Source organism: Mustela erminea, chromosome 2, assembly GCF_009829155.1.
Source record: "Mustela erminea isolate mMusErm1 chromosome 2, mMusErm1.Pri, whole genome shotgun sequence".
NCBI lineage: Eukaryota > Metazoa > Chordata > Mammalia > Carnivora > Mustelidae > Mustela > Mustela erminea.
The window spans coordinates 114,502,508-114,520,457 of NC_045615.1; the positions used below are offsets into that span (position 1 = coordinate 114,502,508).

Below are 17,950 nucleotides of genomic sequence, written 5' to 3' on the forward strand. Positions count from 1 at the left end.
ATTGACACTCAGGCACTAGGACCCTCATCAGATACAGATACAACCAAATAATAATGAGGAAACACTTTGAGCGACACTTGAGAGGTAATCCCCTTACATTTATTTGGGGTTTTCCCACAGAGGACTTGAAGTTATGGGTGGCTGTCTTTACAGACATTCTAGTTAACATCTTACGTTTTATCATAGTATCACATCTATAATTGGATATGTGGAGTATATAGAGAGAAGAAGAAAAATGGTAGGGGAATAAAGTTTAATTTCTTGATAACTCTAAGAAGCACTTTCCTTGTCATTTTCTGGATGGATTACTAGCACAAGGAGAAAAAAAATGAAAGTATCTCAGATCTCTCTATAATGGAATTTAACTTAAAACTCTAGTAGCCCAGTTCTGCTTCATTTTATCCCCTAACTCTCCATAGAATTTAAGTAGAAATTATGGTTATGCAATGAAGGACTCAATGTATAATATTAAAATGAAAATTAATTTGAGAAGCATATTGGCATTTCTAGTTTATAATAAAATTACATTAAAGTTAAGAGAGAAATTAACTTGTTGTCACTACCGACTGCATGTATTTTTGCTTAATCGTTCTTCTTAAACAATTTTTAATACAGCTTCAATTTTTCCTCATAAATCAGAATCAAATATTTGTTTCTTCCTCTGTTATTGTTTATAATATTTTATTGATGATAAGTTTTAAGACAACATATCTGCCTAAAGTTACTATAGCTGACAACTGGAGTCAGAATATTGTAAGCCACCTGCTCATAAGCATTGGTTACTAGGATTTCAACTAAAAAATACTGGAAATTCAGAAAAACAAGATTTTTTTTATATTAAAAAGGTAGAGGAGTTGAGGAATAGAGATAGGATAACATAGGATTATCCAGCTTCTTGGACACAACCCATAAGCAACATCAGACATAAGAAAGGTTCTGGAAATCATTGTTCTTAGAAAAGGGAAACTTTTTAGACATAGAATAGAAGACTCAAAAAGAGTATGTGTGAGTAAGAAGCTCTAGGCAAACATAAATAAATCAACATACCACTATCGAAATAACATCCCCATATACATTTAGCAAAGGACAGGAAATTTCATGATTTTTTTTGTGCAGAATAATCAAAGAGAGACATTTGCGTCCCCTTTATCACTGGCCTGTGTTTCCTCTGAGGATGATTTTCCCTCATTTAACTGCCCTTTAATGTGCTGTTTACCTACCTACTTATAATAGTGTTTCATTTACCTAAAGAATCATATCAAGAGATTTATTTTCACAACTAGAGAGTTCAGCTCTCAATTTTTATCTCCAGGGAGTTGAAGAAATTGATTCAAAACTGTATTGCATCAAACATAATTTTTTAAAAAATCACATATTTAAGTTCAAAGATAACTTTATCAAGAATTGAGGAGGGTTTAAAATGTTTCAAGTTGAAGATAACTGTATCTTTAAATAAGTTATGGAATGTTTTTCCTACTCTTTACTAAAAGAGCATAATTACCTTTTTTCTTCTTTAAGAGGAGTAAGGAACTTGAACGGGAATTTGAATTCTATGAGCATCTCTCAACCACATTTAAGACCGCTAGCTACCATACACACTCTTGGATTTCTACTGATGATGAAAAAAACAATCAGGTAAAATCATCTGTTCTTAAAGGAAGTTTGAACACCAGATCTCAAAGTGGATAGCCACATACACATCTGACATCACACACATTCCCTATATAGATAGATGCATTTGGACACAGACCTGGTTCTGGGACTTTGGTGTCACAGTCCATAATCATTCCTGGATTTTTCTATATCTTGGAACTGATTCATTTCTTTTCCATATGGAGAATTCAGATGGTCTGTCTTCTTAAACCCTAAGCTGCTTCTTTCTCCCACCCAGTTAACTTCTACCTCATTCTACAGTTCTTGTTACAAATGATAACGATGTTTTCCAGCCCTGAACAAGCCGTTAAGCCGCTGCCTTCGGCTCAGGTCATGATCTCAGGGTCCTGGGATCGAGGCCCGCATCGGGCTCTCTGCTCAGCAGGGAGCCTGCTTCCCTCTCTCTCTCTCTCTGCCTGCCTCTCCATCTACTTGTGATTTCTCTCTGTCAAATAAATAAATAAAATCTTTAAAAAAAAAAAGAATATCAAAATTAGGGCAGATGTTAGCTGCACTTAGTTATTCAAGGTTGAGTATTTTGTCATTATTCAATTATTCAAGTTCTAAGTCCTAGAATTTATCTTCTTGCCTCAATAGTTAGACATGCTCATTTCTGCTATGCTTTTCATATTTAAAACGTTACAAAGTAGAATTTATCTCCTTAAAGATCTTTTTCAGGTATTACTATATAATGGACTTTAACCTAATAAAATTCATTGGTTTTTAAGGATTACCAGGCTCTGATAAATTTATACAATCACTCAAATTAATCGGTCAAAATGAACTTTAAAGTCATCTTTAACCCCTCTTTTTATTTCATATCCAATCCATTAGCAAATTTCTTTGAATCAACCTTTGAAATATGCCCAGAATCTGCTTGTGCCACCTGCACTGTTACTACGTAGTCCAAAACCCCGTCTTCTACCAGCACTCACCCAATGGCCTAGCTGGTTTCCTTCTTCCACTCTTGACTGAAGTATAATAGCCTAAGTGATCCTTAATAAACAGAAAAGGTCATGCCACCTTCCTGCTCAAAAATCCCCATCCCACTATCACTTCTATCCTATCACATCTCTTCCTACTCAGAAGAAAATCCCATCTTACCCATGGCATGCCTGCCCGGGCTCCCAGTTTAGCTCTTTTTCATCCTCTCTTTCCCCTACCCACACCTACCCTCACTGAGCATCTTGCTCTCTCTTGACCAGACCATCCACAATCCCTCTGAGCTCAGTTCATTTGTTTGCTCTACTGTGAAATCTCCCAGATACTGGCATGGATTGCACTCTCGTGCCATTCGGGTCCAGAGGTCACCTCATCTGTAAGTCCTTCCTAGCCACGGAATCCAAATTAGCATCTCCATTGTCACCTTCCATTAATTCACACTGTTTGATTTTGTTTCTTAGAGTTTTGAGCATATAACAATTAGCATGCCTAGAGTCCACTGACAGGGACAGGACAGAATGGAGACTGTAGCCAAGACCTCATGAATTCATTCAAAAAAATGTTACTGTTCCTTTGTGCCAGACATAGTCCTAGATGCTGATATAATTAATGACAAAATAAATAAAAATAGCTGGCCTAAAGGACCTTAAATTCTAATCAAGAGAAACAGATAACAATAAACAAGTGATATATAGTTAAATTATGGCAACTATTAAGGAGACAAAAAAGCAGGGAAGGGGACCAGGGACTATTGATGGCATAAGGCAGAACTGAGGGTTTCTGGCTATCTGCAGAACAGGCAGGAAAGCTTGGGTGAGAAGGTGACATGTGAGTAAGGGCTGGATTTGCCTTGATCACTTGTGATTGTCTACGGCCATACCACCCTGAACGCGCCCGATCTCGTCTGATCTCGGAAGCTAAGCAGGGTCGGGCCTGGTTAGTACTTGGATGGGAGATCACTTGTGATTCCCACTCTGATGGCAGCTGTTGAATAAATATTTGTTGAATAAATGAATAAAGAAAATGAAGGCAGAATTTCCAAACACACATCCTAAGTGGCTTTCTTCCTCTTTGGTACTGCCAATGCCATTACTACCACACGACCAGCATCAACAACAATCAGAGCAAAAAACAGTGTCTGTATTACTGTTTTGACAGAATCACCACAAAAATTATTTGATAAAGAAAAGTTACCATGCTTTAGCAAAAGCAACACAGAGTCAATGTCACATAATTCCTAAGAGGCTTTTAGTTAGTGTGCTATCCATACATAAGGCATATGAAGCTCACAGATTAAATCCTTTCAGTTTCAGAAATGGTTTATCCCATAACCTGATGGGAAAACTATTTTAAATATTCCTGGATGTAGTAGATAGTAACAGCATTACACCTCCTCTCTGTGGGAGTAGGCGCATGACATACACCTGAACAAGCAAATATGTACCATCCCCTCTCTGAGTGTCTGCAAGAGGTGTCCTTCCTACCCAAGGAAGAATAATCAGTGCCTCATCATTATTTTTGATAGATAGATGGAGAGTGTCACTTTTCCTTCCTTACCAAGGAAGAAAGCAATGATAAAACTAAAAGCACTAAAATCCATCTCACCCAGCATGTAGACAGAACACTAGTCCCTAAGCACCAGCAGCACGCACAGATGACAGTAAGGAAAAGGAAGGGAGAGAAGAATCAGGCCAGGAGGTAAAGAAAAAGGATCTTCATGGCTGAGCTCTTAGGTCCAACCATACCTGAAGCTATACCCATATTTCTACTTGCTCTTTTCAGCTTCAGAAGGTGAAATGGGCCCCTGGGATTTGTGCCTAATGGGGGCATATGAACACATTTACAAAAGTACTTAGTTATCACAGGTGTCTCAGTTTCACTCAGCAAATGCAAATATTAAAAAAAAAAAAAAGACTACAATTCTCTTGTGTTTTAAATGTAAAGGCAATCAGTCTTTGATATTGCTATAGTATATGCGATGTAGTATATCATTTTTCCCACAGTTAGAAATGCAAGAAAGCTAAAAAAAAAAAAATGCAAGAAAGCTATGAAACTGACTAATAGTGACTTTATTACATAATTCACATCAGATGACTATTTACATCCTGCCAATGACTCCCACTATTGGTTTATAATAATCCGGATCTGGGTGATAGTCTTCAGCATACCTTTCACTATGAGGTATGACTAAGCTGTTTGAATTCCATTTATGCAGTTTCTTAACTTCCATGCATAATACTGGAATCTACCCCACACCAAACCAAAACATTCTCATCTATTTGTAAGCAAGACACACACAATATGTAATAAAAATTATTTTATTTCTTATCAAGAATATTCAACACAATCATGCCATTTTATTTCTGGCCCCTAGTGATGCAAACATGATTTTCCGTAATAACTATGTTTTCTAGAGCGAACTTATTTTTGCATTTGTGCTTTGAGAGAGACTCCCGCAAACATGATAATGCCCCAAATGAACACACAATGAGAAAACATCCATTTATGTGTCTCGTATCAACACTGGAAGACTGGAAATCCCAGGATTCCCCCAGTTACTAGACATCTATCACACATGCTCATGGTTGGGTTGCCGGAAAATAGAAGTATTAGAAACAGAGATATGTTTCTCAATAGACAAGTCAGGAGGCATGTTTATTTCCCACTCCTGTATATCAATTTATCCACACATCTGATGTTGGCTCAAGGATGTCATGGCTAGACTTCAGATGCATCAAAAAATAAGGAGATCCTAAAATCCTTCAGGCTGAGCAACAAGTCCTCAGAGCAAAGATCCAAAGTCCTAAGAAGATAAGCTCACTAAAGCAAATTTAATTACTTTCCAGTGAGAGAACCCCGAGGAAGGGCTAGTAGACATAAATTCAGAAGGTCACCTCTCTCCTAGATGTTCGCCCAGGCACTGAGCTGCTCAGTTTAGCTCATCCCGGTGATTTATTGGATTTTCACAAAGTGTGAAAGAAAGAAACAAACTGAATGACTGAAAAAAAAGTTAAAAAAAAAAAAAAAACAGTGCTTAGTGATAGGACCACATGTCTTACCCAAGGAGCTATAAGTAGAAATTGATTCTGTGAGTGTCTGTGTGTGTGTGTGTGTGTTTTCCTGGAATCTCCTATTTCAACAATTTAAGTCCTACAGAAAAGAAGCACTCATTCATGAGAAGTGAGAAAAAAAATCCTAAATAACTAACGAGTTTCTTTTCAGATGATGATTCATCTGTGTGACTTCTGAAAGGTAGATCCTCACAGGAAATAATGGGTGATTCAGTCATTTCCTAACCTATTGAAGCTCTATCACTCACTATTCATGATTATTTCCATCATCAGCAAAAACCAAGGAAGGAAGGGAGGGAGGGTGGGAAGACGGGAGAAGGAAAGGGAAAAGAAAAGGCTCAAGGGAAAAAAGATCAACCTCAAACTCTTAACTCGAAGTATTGATTTCCAAATTTCATATCAACACGTGCCAAATAACATTATTTTAAAATGACTAGAAAGAAAGGTTTTAATCACACACTCACCAAAACACAAGACCATCTATCCATAAAGTGACTTTTACAAACTTAATAAAAATTAAATCTCAACACAGAAACAAATGCCACAAAACTGGAAGAATAGTTTGTGAAATGACTGCCACAGCTGTGTTGTGGTTTTAAATAAAGCTTGCAGAGTTATATTCCTGAGGCTTGGTAATTGAAATAATTTGCTTTTCTACATGTATAAATACATAGTGTTAATCAGCAGCTTAAATTGAAATTGGTACAAATATCATGAACTGAGACTGTTTGCAAATCATCTCTGGATTCAGGCAATTCACAGCAAGTCTTCTCCATTAGCACCACTAATTGAAATTTGTTATGTAAAATTACTTTCTCCCTCATTCCCTGAGGGGGACGAGGGTCAAACCAGATGCTGTGTGTTTATTCAGGGGAAGAAGCAGGAAGTGGTTCCATTCCCACAATGGGTAAGATTGTGGTCCTTTGCCATAAGTCAGTGGAGAACTGCTGCTCCCACCTGAAGCAAGAAGCCCCCAGATGGAGGCATTCTGGCCATGGGAAGCCAAAGGTGCTAATGTCATCTGATTTAGGAGGTCACAACTAAAGAGTAAGGATGTGTAATACATACCTGTATTATACCTAAACAGAGGCTGAGAGAAATAGAAAAGGAAGCCGCTTTGATCCATGGGCAACAGTCACAACAAATGTGCATTGTCCAGAAATACAAGTCAAACTGTATTCGTGTTTCAGAAAGAGCAAATCCTTCCAATTGAATTCTCCCTCTATCTGTAGCTAAGCCCGGGATCCTTTATTACATGGCTTTCAGCTTTAGCATAGTGCTAACTTGCAGAAGAATTATGTAAGTATGTGTCTTTCTTCCTCTCTTGATTATGCTAGAAACTGTAAATCACAGTCTGCCATGATATATTGCGAACAATAGAGATATAATAAATGGTTGAATTAAACATAATGACTTTAGTGCCACAAATTGGGGAAACAGATCGTTTAAACAATCCACCCAATAGGAAAGTAGGAATGGGTCTCATCTTTCATAGAGAATGTTCCACCAACAATGAGGTATAGGAGAGAGCTGGCATACCTTCAATCTCAAAATCTTGATATAAATCACTAGAATCCGTTCCTTTGCAAATCCCCTACCACTATGTTCTTCGTCTCTGGAATCCAAATGTGCCCATTGGTGTTAAGGCAGCTTCTGCATCAGACTGAGATTATTCTTCCAGTTGTCCTCATCGAACCATGCCATAGGCATGGTCAAGGCTGGTCACTCCCAGGGAATTGAGGCTACTGCAGCTGTGTTTGCTCAAGACAGAAAAAAACAGAGGTGCTGGCGAGATCCTTAGGACAAGCCATCACCAGGCCCCAAACCCCCACACTGAAAACTGGTTCTTACCAAATCAACTCGAAGAAGTAAAGATTCCCTCAATAGCAGAAACCATAGTTCTAAGAATCACTACGGTTTGATGACACTGTCACTCCGAAACGAATCTTCTTCCCCAGATCAATGTTCTTAACTTCATAGCGCCATGTTTTCCTCACAGTGAGGGAAGAAAGGCATTTGTACCCTTTCATGGTGATGGTACTCATTTTCCAGTGTTCCACTGGTTTTGAAGAATCCTGTCTGACCATTCTCTCTAATAAGTACATCTGCCTATACGTTTGCCTTACCTTAGTGTTTTGTTTGTTTGTTTGTTTGCTTTAAGAGTTTTTATTTGTATGAGAGAGAGAGAATGAGGCAGGGAGCGGGAGAGAGAAAAACATCAGCAGACTCTGGGCTCAGCACAGAGGCAGACACAGGGCTCAATTTCACAATCCCGAAATCATGACCTTAGCAGAAAGCAAGAGTTGGATGCTTAACCGACTGAGCCACCCAGGTGTCCCGCGTTACCTTAGTTTTTAAATCATCTTTCATTCTTCCTAAAAGTATGAGAATCCTGTATCTAGCCAGAAAATGTTTTCCTACCTTGAAGTCTTGGATTGTTTGGGGATAATCAGAGGGCAAGGGAGAATGAGCCTTTCTGGCCTCTGAATTCCTGTGGATAACTACCATGTGTCTCCCCTAACTTAAGTTCCCAAAGGCTGACATGTGAACACTTTCGTTCCTAACTGCGGTCTAACAAAGCAGCAAAGGTGAGTACACAAATGAAGTGAGACTCAAAACTGTACCATTTCCATTAACCCAAATTCATCTTATCAATAGGCTGGATAGGCTTCGAGTAAAATCTGATCCCCTGCGTTGAGGTCCTAACTCTGCTACTGGCCACTTCTGGGACATCTCGGTCAAAAGAACTCACTTGTACACCCCCTTGGTCTCTTTAGCAGCAAAACAGAAATAAGAACTGTAGCATCCTCCTAGGATGTAGAGACCATTGGAGATGGTCGACGCTAGGGTACTTGGAAACAGCATCTGCTCATGGCCATCCAGTAAGTACTAATCATTATTCCTGAATTTAGTTCTGTTTTCTCAAGAAAACACAAATGTGCTGAGATCTTTCAAAGAATTGGCTGCTGACTGGGGGATAAGAAGAATCCATCTTGAAACACATTCCACAGAACTGAGTTTGGAAAAAGTCTGCAGAAGCAGAGCGGTATAGAGCGTGAGATGCTCTCACGTCCCGCCCCCGGAGCACAGCACCATGAAGAAAAATGATCAAAGCCAATGGGAACCGATCTTCCTTTGCCCATATATTTATACAACAGGTTGACAGCAAAAGGTGTTTATAAAACATGTTGACAGCAAAAGGAGTATTTGTTAAAATGTTCTAACAGGGAGAACAAGCAGGAGTTCCAAAAAGTATCTGAAAAGAAGCAACTCTTTGCTTCCTAAAGCCCTGAAAACCCTGTAAAATAAATGCCCTCATATATTCCACTCTTCTGGGGCCATGGTTCTCTTTAATATCCAAGCAACAGGACTCCAGTCTCTGTTTGCTTGGGGAAGTCCAGCCTTGCTGCTGTTATTTCTGAGTCCTGCTGCGTGAGGTAGCCTACATTTTCTTGTTACTTCTAACCCCATTTCATCTCCCAGCTAGATCCTCAGTGACCCTGCCCTCCATCCTCCCTTCCTGGGGATGCACAGCCCAGCCAGGGTGGAGAGCCCTTCCATTCTCCACAGTGCACCGGACGCCAGCAGTCTCTGGGAGCTGGAGAGGACCCTGGGGGGTGGGGAGGGAAGGGGGGGGCAGATCTAAAATGGACCAAAAAAAAAAAAAAATCTAAATTATGTTCTCTGACACATTCAGTTCTCCCTGGGTTTTTTTGTTTTGTTTTGTTTTGTTTTTCCTCTCTCTCTCACTGCCCATTCCCTTCAGTAAACCTCAGCCTTCTGCTGCCTTGGGCCATCATCCTTCTGATGACCACCCCCCCACTCCCATATTTCCTTCTAAATTCCAAAGGCCCAGACTTTCCTCAAACTGCCAGAGGTCAGTCTAAATTAACTGTCACTTTATTATGCAGAATAATCCAGCTCTTGCCCTCTCATCCTCTCCCTTTGGGAGCTTACCTTTTGTGGTTTACCTTTGTATAATCCAGGGTCCTTAAGGTTTTCCACAAATAACAGTTCTTTCCATGAAAAAGTATTTTTCTTGTAGGGTGGGAAATACAGACTCAATGCCTACAGGACTATTTGGATCTCTCTACAGATACACAGATATAGACAGACAGAGACACACAGAAAGAGATATACAACACACACACTACACATTCACACACATGATACCTAGTTTAAGACAACAGGACTATGGCAGACAGAACAAGCCATTCTAAAAGTTGTTAAAAGATAAACTGAAGAATATTAAACATTCTAAGAGTTTAAGCCGAACTAGATTAGAATCAGGCACTGCCAACCCCTCAGTGGTTAGGAACACCCAGTGACAGGGCCTGGGAGAGATGTTCACTGAGAAAAGGCAGAAGCAAAGCAAAAACATTATTAACTGGCTAGAGTTTGAAACCTAGTTGGCTGTCCTCAGGTTTTGACTTTGTAACCTTGAGGCATTCATCAGCTTAGACTTGGGTTTGCTTACACAAGATCCAGCTCAGTCTAATGGTCTTATTTAATTAATTCAACTGGGTATTTAAATTAAAAAGATAAAACGCTCTGGATACACTGTCATCATAAATACGTGGACTTTTTAGTGGGCCAGATCGGGCTCCACATCCTAGGCCTACCAGGTACCTGCTCTATGTCCTTAGACAAGTCAAGATCCTAGAAACCTTTCCGCAACTCATTCCTTACCTGTAAGAGAGGTAACCACATTTGAAGTTTATTGGCAGGATTAAATGAGATGAAAAGTAATTAGTACGCTGTGCGGATCAGAGTAAGCATTAGTAAGTAAGTAAGTAAATAAATAAATAAATAAAAATAAAATAGCTAATCAAATTTAAAAAGAAATAAAATAGTCGGAAGGGGGTGACAAATAACAAAACATATGGGGAAGGAGAAAAAGCAATGAAAATGGGGATGCCTTTCTTCTTAGCTGCAACCCCCTCTACTGGGAATCCCTCCAGCTCCCAGAGAAGAAGGGCAGCCAGCAGAGCCCAGCAGATACTGAGGAAGGAAGGGTTGATATTTGGTTAATACCCATACAGTTGTACCAGAGAGTAAAGTATTTCTGAACTGCTTTGTAGCCACTGTCTTAGACACCAAGAACAAAATCCCATCTAACCCACCTACTTTATTCTTTCCCTTGACCTTCCCATATTTTGGTAAGTAAAGTTGAATGCCCGGCATTCCTGCTCAGGGTTTCTGAGCCCCTATTCCAACTCCACGGGCCAGTACCCGCTCTACTCCATTGTTGCCCATGCATGTTGTTAAATATTTTCATTACCTTCACTAAAGGCAGAAGTGACCCAGGGGTTAAAAAGAATCAGCAGGAAAAAAAAAAAAAAAGAAGAATCAGCAGGAGAAGTACCAGGTGGCTTGGTCGGTTAAGTGTCTGACTCTTGATTTCGACTCAGGCTGTGATCTCAGGGGTCATGAGATGGAGCCCAGCACTCAGTGAGGAGTCTGCCTGAAGATTCTCTCCCTCAGCTCCTCCCCCACGCACATGCTCACTTTTTCTTTCTCAAGCAAATAAATCGTTAGAGAGAGAGAGAATCAGCAAGTGTTTACACCACTATAAGTATGACTCTATTCTTCCTTCTTTCTAGGTTAGTATAGAAGAAATAAAGATTGTTAAAAATTGTTCTGAAGTTGTAAAGTTTCATCACTTCTACCTGAGGGACAAATGTATCAACTTTTTCTTTGAAGCCAGTAGAGAACACATCCATGTAACTGTCACAGACATAAATGAAACCTATTTCTTCATGTGTCAATTGTTTCTCAGATTCCACCTGGAAGCAGTCTGCCACTTCCAACTCAGTCATTTGTGATTTTAAATATGCTCCTTAACTTCCACGTGCATACACAGATTCATAGATATCATTTGTGAAAGTCTCCAGAAATGTGAGGCATAGACTGGTCTCCACCATTTTATCTGTGCATTTTCACCATCACTGTTCAAAATGTGATAAAAGTAGGAAGAAAAGAGAATCACATGTCATCCTCGAAAAGGCTAATTCCTATGATTGTTTAAACCCTTGAATAACTTATTCAACAAGGATTTTTGAAAGCCTTCTGGGTGGGAGGGAATACATACTTGAAGTGAACTTGTCTATGACTACAAAGCCTTCCTCTCCAAGAAAAGTTGTATTAAACCTGAAAGACGTTATGGCCAACCAGGTGAGCTAAAAGTGTCACCGCCTCCCATCCATGTGTCACAAGGCTCATCAATGACATCGCTCTTCTCTGCTGAACCTGAGCGGGACTGAGAATCCCCAGAGAATGCTGCGAAGACACCATTATCATCAGTCCGTTAGAATTAAAGGCAACTATGTCTTCCAGCTAGCTAAGGCATCTTTAATAACCAACACGGTACCTGACATAAAACAGTCCCTGAGAAAATGTTTGGTGAATGAAGGATTACGGAATGCCTGCTGAAAGTCTGAATTATTCTGTTGCACAGAAATGGTTAGAGCAGACATTTGGGACAATCTCTCTGAACACACAAGCAGCCTTACCAACCACAACAAAATTATAAATAAGACCCAAAGGAATCCCTTGTTGAAAGCATCCCTGTCACAAAAAAAGAAGTCCTGAAATGAATTCTGTAAACAGATCAATAGGAAGTTTCAAATGAATCGGTCTTGTAGGAGTAATCAATGGCAGCTGAGTGAGAGATGGAGCAGGCTCCAGGAGAACAGAGTGTTTATCTTTGAGCAGATTGCCCGGCCTTTTAGGGCGAGGGAGAAAAACAAGGCTGAGCGCTATTGTCAAGTTAGTTGCAACAGTCCACCTCCCAGTGCATTGGTTCTGTCTGTTCACACAAGGTAATTTGTTTACTAAGCTCTCTCTACATTTGCAAGGCAAAAATCCTGGGGTTTTGTGAAGCTATACCACAGTCACCATGACTAAGGAATTCAGCCACAGAAGAAACAGCACCATTATTCAGCGGGGGCAGGGGGCGCCCCTTCCAACCATATAATTTGCTAGAATTGTTACAGCTGAATGGTTATGTCCCACTTAATTCAAATGTGCCCACGTGTGAGTCTAAAGCAGGGATTATTTATAGGAGCCAGCTTTCACTGTCAGAGAAGCTTCTTGTGACTACTCTAATCCTTATGGTGCTCTCCTTCTCTGAATTCCTAAATACTTCCTACAGTATTTCGCTGACTCATCTCTGTTGGACTGTTCGATCCAATCCCTATCTTTCTCTGCCCTGTTCCACTAGGCTGACCGTAGAGACCGCACCGCTTTACCTGGGTTCCTGAGCTTTCTGACTTCTGGTGGTTTTTGGTTGGGTGGAGACAGAGGTTAGGATCTAGGTTTCCTGGACTTCCTCCCACAGGGCAATAAGAGTAGTTCTGAGAGCAGTGCTTCTCTGGACAAGGCTGTAAGTCCCAGCAGGAGGCATTTCCCACTGTGGCAGCCAGAGCTCTCTCGCCCTTGCTCTCACTCTCACTCACTCTCTCTGCAGAGTCTAGAAACGGCTTTCTAGCCTCTGTTTCATAAGGCACATGGCTCTCCATGTGACCCCCTTTCAGTGAGGCAACCTTACCCACATATTTGCAAATGGTCCTTTCATTTAAGTCTCCTCTGTTTTGTGCCAGGATTCTAGTTGATATACAAAAATATCACGACATTTAGCATGAGCTTTTACTGCCTTTTGGTATTTTCCAATGCATATATGCATTATAATATAGAAAGAGAAATTATATACATATAATTTCTAACTTAATTGTATTTCCCCAAGACAAGAACTATGTCATATCCTCTAAACAATGTAAGAGTTAAACTGAGTTCAGAATTTGCCATAATTCTTGAATTTTCATTGCTAGGAAGGGAACATATTTGAGCAGAGTTCTAACAACAAATAACAGTTAAAATTTGTTAAGCACTCATGCGACAGGCAATTTCCACATAACTCTTAATTCCCATAGCTACCTTGCAAGTCATATCATTCTTATTTGCAGGAAATGCAATTTAGACTGAGATGCATCTTTAAAAAGGTCACACAAGTAGGAAGCTGTAGAGCCAGCATGCAGACCCAGGGCCATCGGACACCTAAGTTCAGGCTCTTTACCAGGATTTGACATCAAGCCTCAAAAATGAAGTGGGATACTCCTTCTGTGATCAAAGACTCACTTTAAATAGAGCTGCCCTCTCATTAGAGCCCCCCGAAAGCCGACAGTGATGCAGGAATTAATTCTGGAATTCCACTCAAGAAAAACAAATATACAAAAATCAGTGTTCCTGAGCATTATTTTTTTGTCTTCGTTTATCTTCTCATGTAGTGCTTTTCAACCTTAAAATCATCTCTGGTGATTCAGGCACATTGCATTTAGTGCTCTCGATTTGTATGTTGTATTAAACATTCTATATCCTGATAAGAGTGAATATTATTTACACAGTGTCTAGTGTATTATAGGCACTTAATAAATAGTTTAATCCATTAAATTGCTATAGAGCTTTTTTGTCATAGAAAATCAAAGCCTGTATTCAGCATTTGGAGAAAGAACATCTTATCATTCATGGCCAAATAAGAGTTTTGATGATTTGATGCTGAAAAGGGAAACATGGCAAATTTTCAGATGAGTGTAATTGCACGCTGGTAATTACACAGGTCTGATTTCATTATAGTAAATGCTAATTTAATGTCTGATTCACTTTTCTAACTGGCACTAAAAATGCTTTTACTTAACATGCAATATTAGATCATAGGATCATGAAAGAAAATACAAGTCTGTTGACTTAGGGGCATTTCAGGATAAGCAAAGGACATGCAAATGATGGTTTACATAGAAAAATGGAGATTTTAGGGAAAAAAATTAAGTTCTTCATAGGTTTTGAACCATGGACCCCTTTTGCATTTTTATGAAACATATGGACTCCCTTCTCAGAATAGTAGTTTTAAATAAATAAAAGACAAGGCATTATAAAGGGAATTAATTATGTTGAGGAAAACTATCAAAACACTACAAGAATAATTTTGTGATACAGAAATACACTTCACTGTAAATATATTAACTGTCAGTATGTAGAAACATGTCCAGTAACTATGGGAACTGTTAATCAAATCTGCAAAAATGAACCACGTAAGATTAAGATGATGATTGATGTATGATTCTATCAGTCATGGAGTTTCACACAATTTCTGTGGTCCATTGCTTTTACCCATAATGGAAGGACTTGCTAACTTACAATTAGCGGGATGTCATTTTTACTCCGATGGAGGTTTACTGAACCCCCGATTCTGTTGGTGGAGCCAGGTGAAGAAATCCTGTCTCGGCAGAACTTTTAAAGAGGAAATAGAGTAACCAGAAATAGAGGAAGGAGGAAAAGACTTCCTTTCTCCAAAACCAAGCAGAGAGAAACTAAGAACCGTTCAAGCGGAATTACTTTTACAGCCAAATATACCCTTGCTCCACAGAATAAAATAAAATGCTATTTTTAAAAAATAAGTTAAAATAGATTTCAGCAGACTGCCTCATGAAAGTCTTTGAAAAAGAAACACACTGGATTTTTAAGTGATTGACAGCATGGAGCCGCTTTTAATTTTTCTGATGTATATTTCATCACAAAAAGTGAGTGAAAGTTCAAAGGAAAAAAATGGTAGGACTACTCATTTATTTGATATTCATGATAAAAGCAAATACATTTTCTCTACTGGGAGCCTGAATCCGGATTATTAACATTCGTGCAGTCCCAAATTTGTAGTGATGTTACAGGCTGTGTGCAGATAAGCCCATCTGCTCCTGGCCAGTCAACCTAGAAAGGCACTATTCCATTGCTGGGTGCGCAGCAAAAGGATTAAAGGTCAGCAGAAACACATTGGCTGGGCTCAAAATCAGCAAGCTGGAAAGTAACTCCATGTAGACAAACACTAAGTTACAGTTCTAATTAAAGTAACAAGGTGCTAAGATCTGTCCCATGGGGTCCTGCTAGAATGGATCAGAGGGGTCCATAACAGATGGGAACGTATAAATTACTTCCTAACAGGAACTGATAGTTATGGTTTAAAAAAAAAAGTTCAAAATGGAGTGGCTTACATTCAGCCCCACGTCACCAAAAAGACTTACTTCCAGTTTCAGCTCTGGAAGAAATGGAATCTCATGCCAGTCAGTCAGGAATCACTTGATCAACACTAGTCACTCCCTGCTCTTCTAAACAGAAGTGGCCTTGCGAAAACCAACCTGCTTTTTGGCCTAGTGTAATGTCCTTGTTCCCGCTCCCTTCTGCCTATAAAAGTCTTTCCTTTGGTACATCTCCTTGGAGCTCCTTTGTATCTGCTAGATTGGATGCTGCCCAATTTGAATCCATTTTTGTTCAAATAAACTCTTAAAAATATGCTAAAAAAATTAAAAAATAATAAAAAATAATATTAATATGCTAACCCTAACCCTAACCCTAGGCCCACAGTGCTTTGTGTCTCAGGTTGATTCTCCTAATTTCCCCTCTTTTCCACTTCAAACTGAACTCAAGTTCAACTGTCAAACCAGAACTTTAGGGGTTCTTGACCTAAAGTAAAGCATTTTTAATACAAATCCCCAATTTCTCTGGGTCCCCAGATGTTCTCTAGCCCTGGTTTTATTTCTTCCTCTTCTTTTAAAAGAGTAGCTCTTAGGCAGGAAATCTTAGCCCGGCAAAGAGATGTAAAGTCTACAAATGTATTTCCAAGTCACTCAGTCTCAGAGTAGACACTGAGGAATGTTCTGAGGTTACAGGCAAAGAGCTGGACCTCAGAACTGTTAGGATGAGGTGGGAGAGCATCAAGAACCTTCCTGAGAAAGTGAGGGTAAGAGAGACTCTAAGATGGAAGACACGAGGGCCACGGGAAGCTTGTGTCTCTGTCTGGAAGGTCACCAGGTTCCCTGCTCAAAGCTCTCTGGGTACAGAATAGTTTGTGCATGTTCTGCCTGTATTAATGGAGCTTGTACATTTCCCACCATTGGTGAATATCTTTTCATCTACCATGGTCCCTCTTTTAAGAAGCATAGACCTTTCCCCTAGATTCAGATCTTTGTCTCTCCCCAAGATGACAATGAGCAATGTTTTCAACATTTTTATTTAATAAAAATTACTATTTTAAACCTTAGGTCTTTCCTTAATCAATGTCTATATTTAAACCAATTATTTGGTTTTCTTTTCTTTCTGGACATCATAAACACAAACATGAGGACTCAATGATAGTAGAGTAAAATCTGGTCAGATAGGCTTCATGTTCCTCTTAAACCACCTGGACCTCGGTGCCCTCATTTCTACAAAAGGGATAAGAATCATCATTAAAATGTAGTGAGGAGATCACAGAGAAGTTAGTCTAAAACTAGTTAATGGTTCCTTAAGTGGCAATTCCTGAACCCATGTTAGTCCAAAGTGATGCTTTCATGTATCAGTGATAAAATTGAAAGAAAAATATGAGGAGGTTTTCATAAGGCAAAATTTATCTGATTAGAATATTGTCTCTTATTCTCAGATTATGATGTACTGTCTACATTTTAGGATAGAGCTCTTTCTTTCACAAAACCATTATGATCACAGATGATAGATTTTTTTTCTCCTTAGCCCTATGTATTTTGTATTGCAAAATGAAAATAGGAGCCAATGTCGTGCTATGACTCACTTTCCACTTTTTTTTTTTTTTTTTTAATTGTGCAATCTCAGAAGTGCCTGACCAGCTCAGCTGGAAGAGCAGCAGCAAGTGACTCTTGATCTTTGGGTCATGAATTCAAGCCCCATGTTGGGTGTAGAGACAACTAAAAAATAAATAAACTTTAAAAAATTGCACATCTCCCTGGAGTGGAGAAGTCTGGAAAGTCCAGCTCTTAGCTGTGAGGTAGAATAGTATCTGAGCACAGCTGAACTCTTGAGTTTGCTTTGCAGCCCAGAGGAATCATGAGGAAACTAAGCAAGTGGTATCCATTAGAAATGAAGGTCAGCCCTACTCCTGCCTGTCCCTCAACAGCCTCTCCCCGTCAGAGGGCATCAGCAGGTAAGCTGTCGTGCTCCAGCACCAGGAACTGATGTGACCAGTATGTCCTTTGCATCTGGATGAGCTTGGCTACAGAATAAAGTGTTCTCCCACACTCATGCTTTCTTGCCTGGCTTTCTTCAGCTCAACAGGTCAACTTCACTTTTTCCTTAATTTTTTTCCTGAACACTTAATTATTCCATGCCCATTTAAAAAGATTTGGAGAACACAGAAAAGTACAAATAAAGAAAACAGAAATTGTCTCTAACTCCACAACTCAATAACAATCAGTGTTACCATTTGACTCTTTTTTCCCTGCCTTTGG

At 39.4% G+C, this 17,950-nt stretch overlaps 1 protein-coding gene and 1 pseudogene across 3 annotated transcripts in view; one reads left to right on the forward strand and one right to left on the reverse strand.

The window, feature by feature from the left end:
* KCNIP4 (potassium voltage-gated channel interacting protein 4) overlaps positions 1-17,950 on the reverse strand; it is a 1,139,639-nt gene that overhangs the window by 1,059,647 nt on the left and 62,042 nt on the right. The window contains exon 1 of one of the 3 annotated variants that reach the window (XM_032333982.1): positions 12,917-13,122. The exons of the other annotated variants lie outside the window; for them this stretch is intronic. The gene's annotated coding sequence lies outside the window, so the exon portion shown is untranslated. Of the gene's footprint in view, positions 1-12,916; positions 13,123-17,950 lie in introns of those variants that run through there. 3 annotated transcript variants of the gene reach the window in all.
* Positions 3,462-3,588, forward strand: LOC116585308 (annotated as a pseudogene).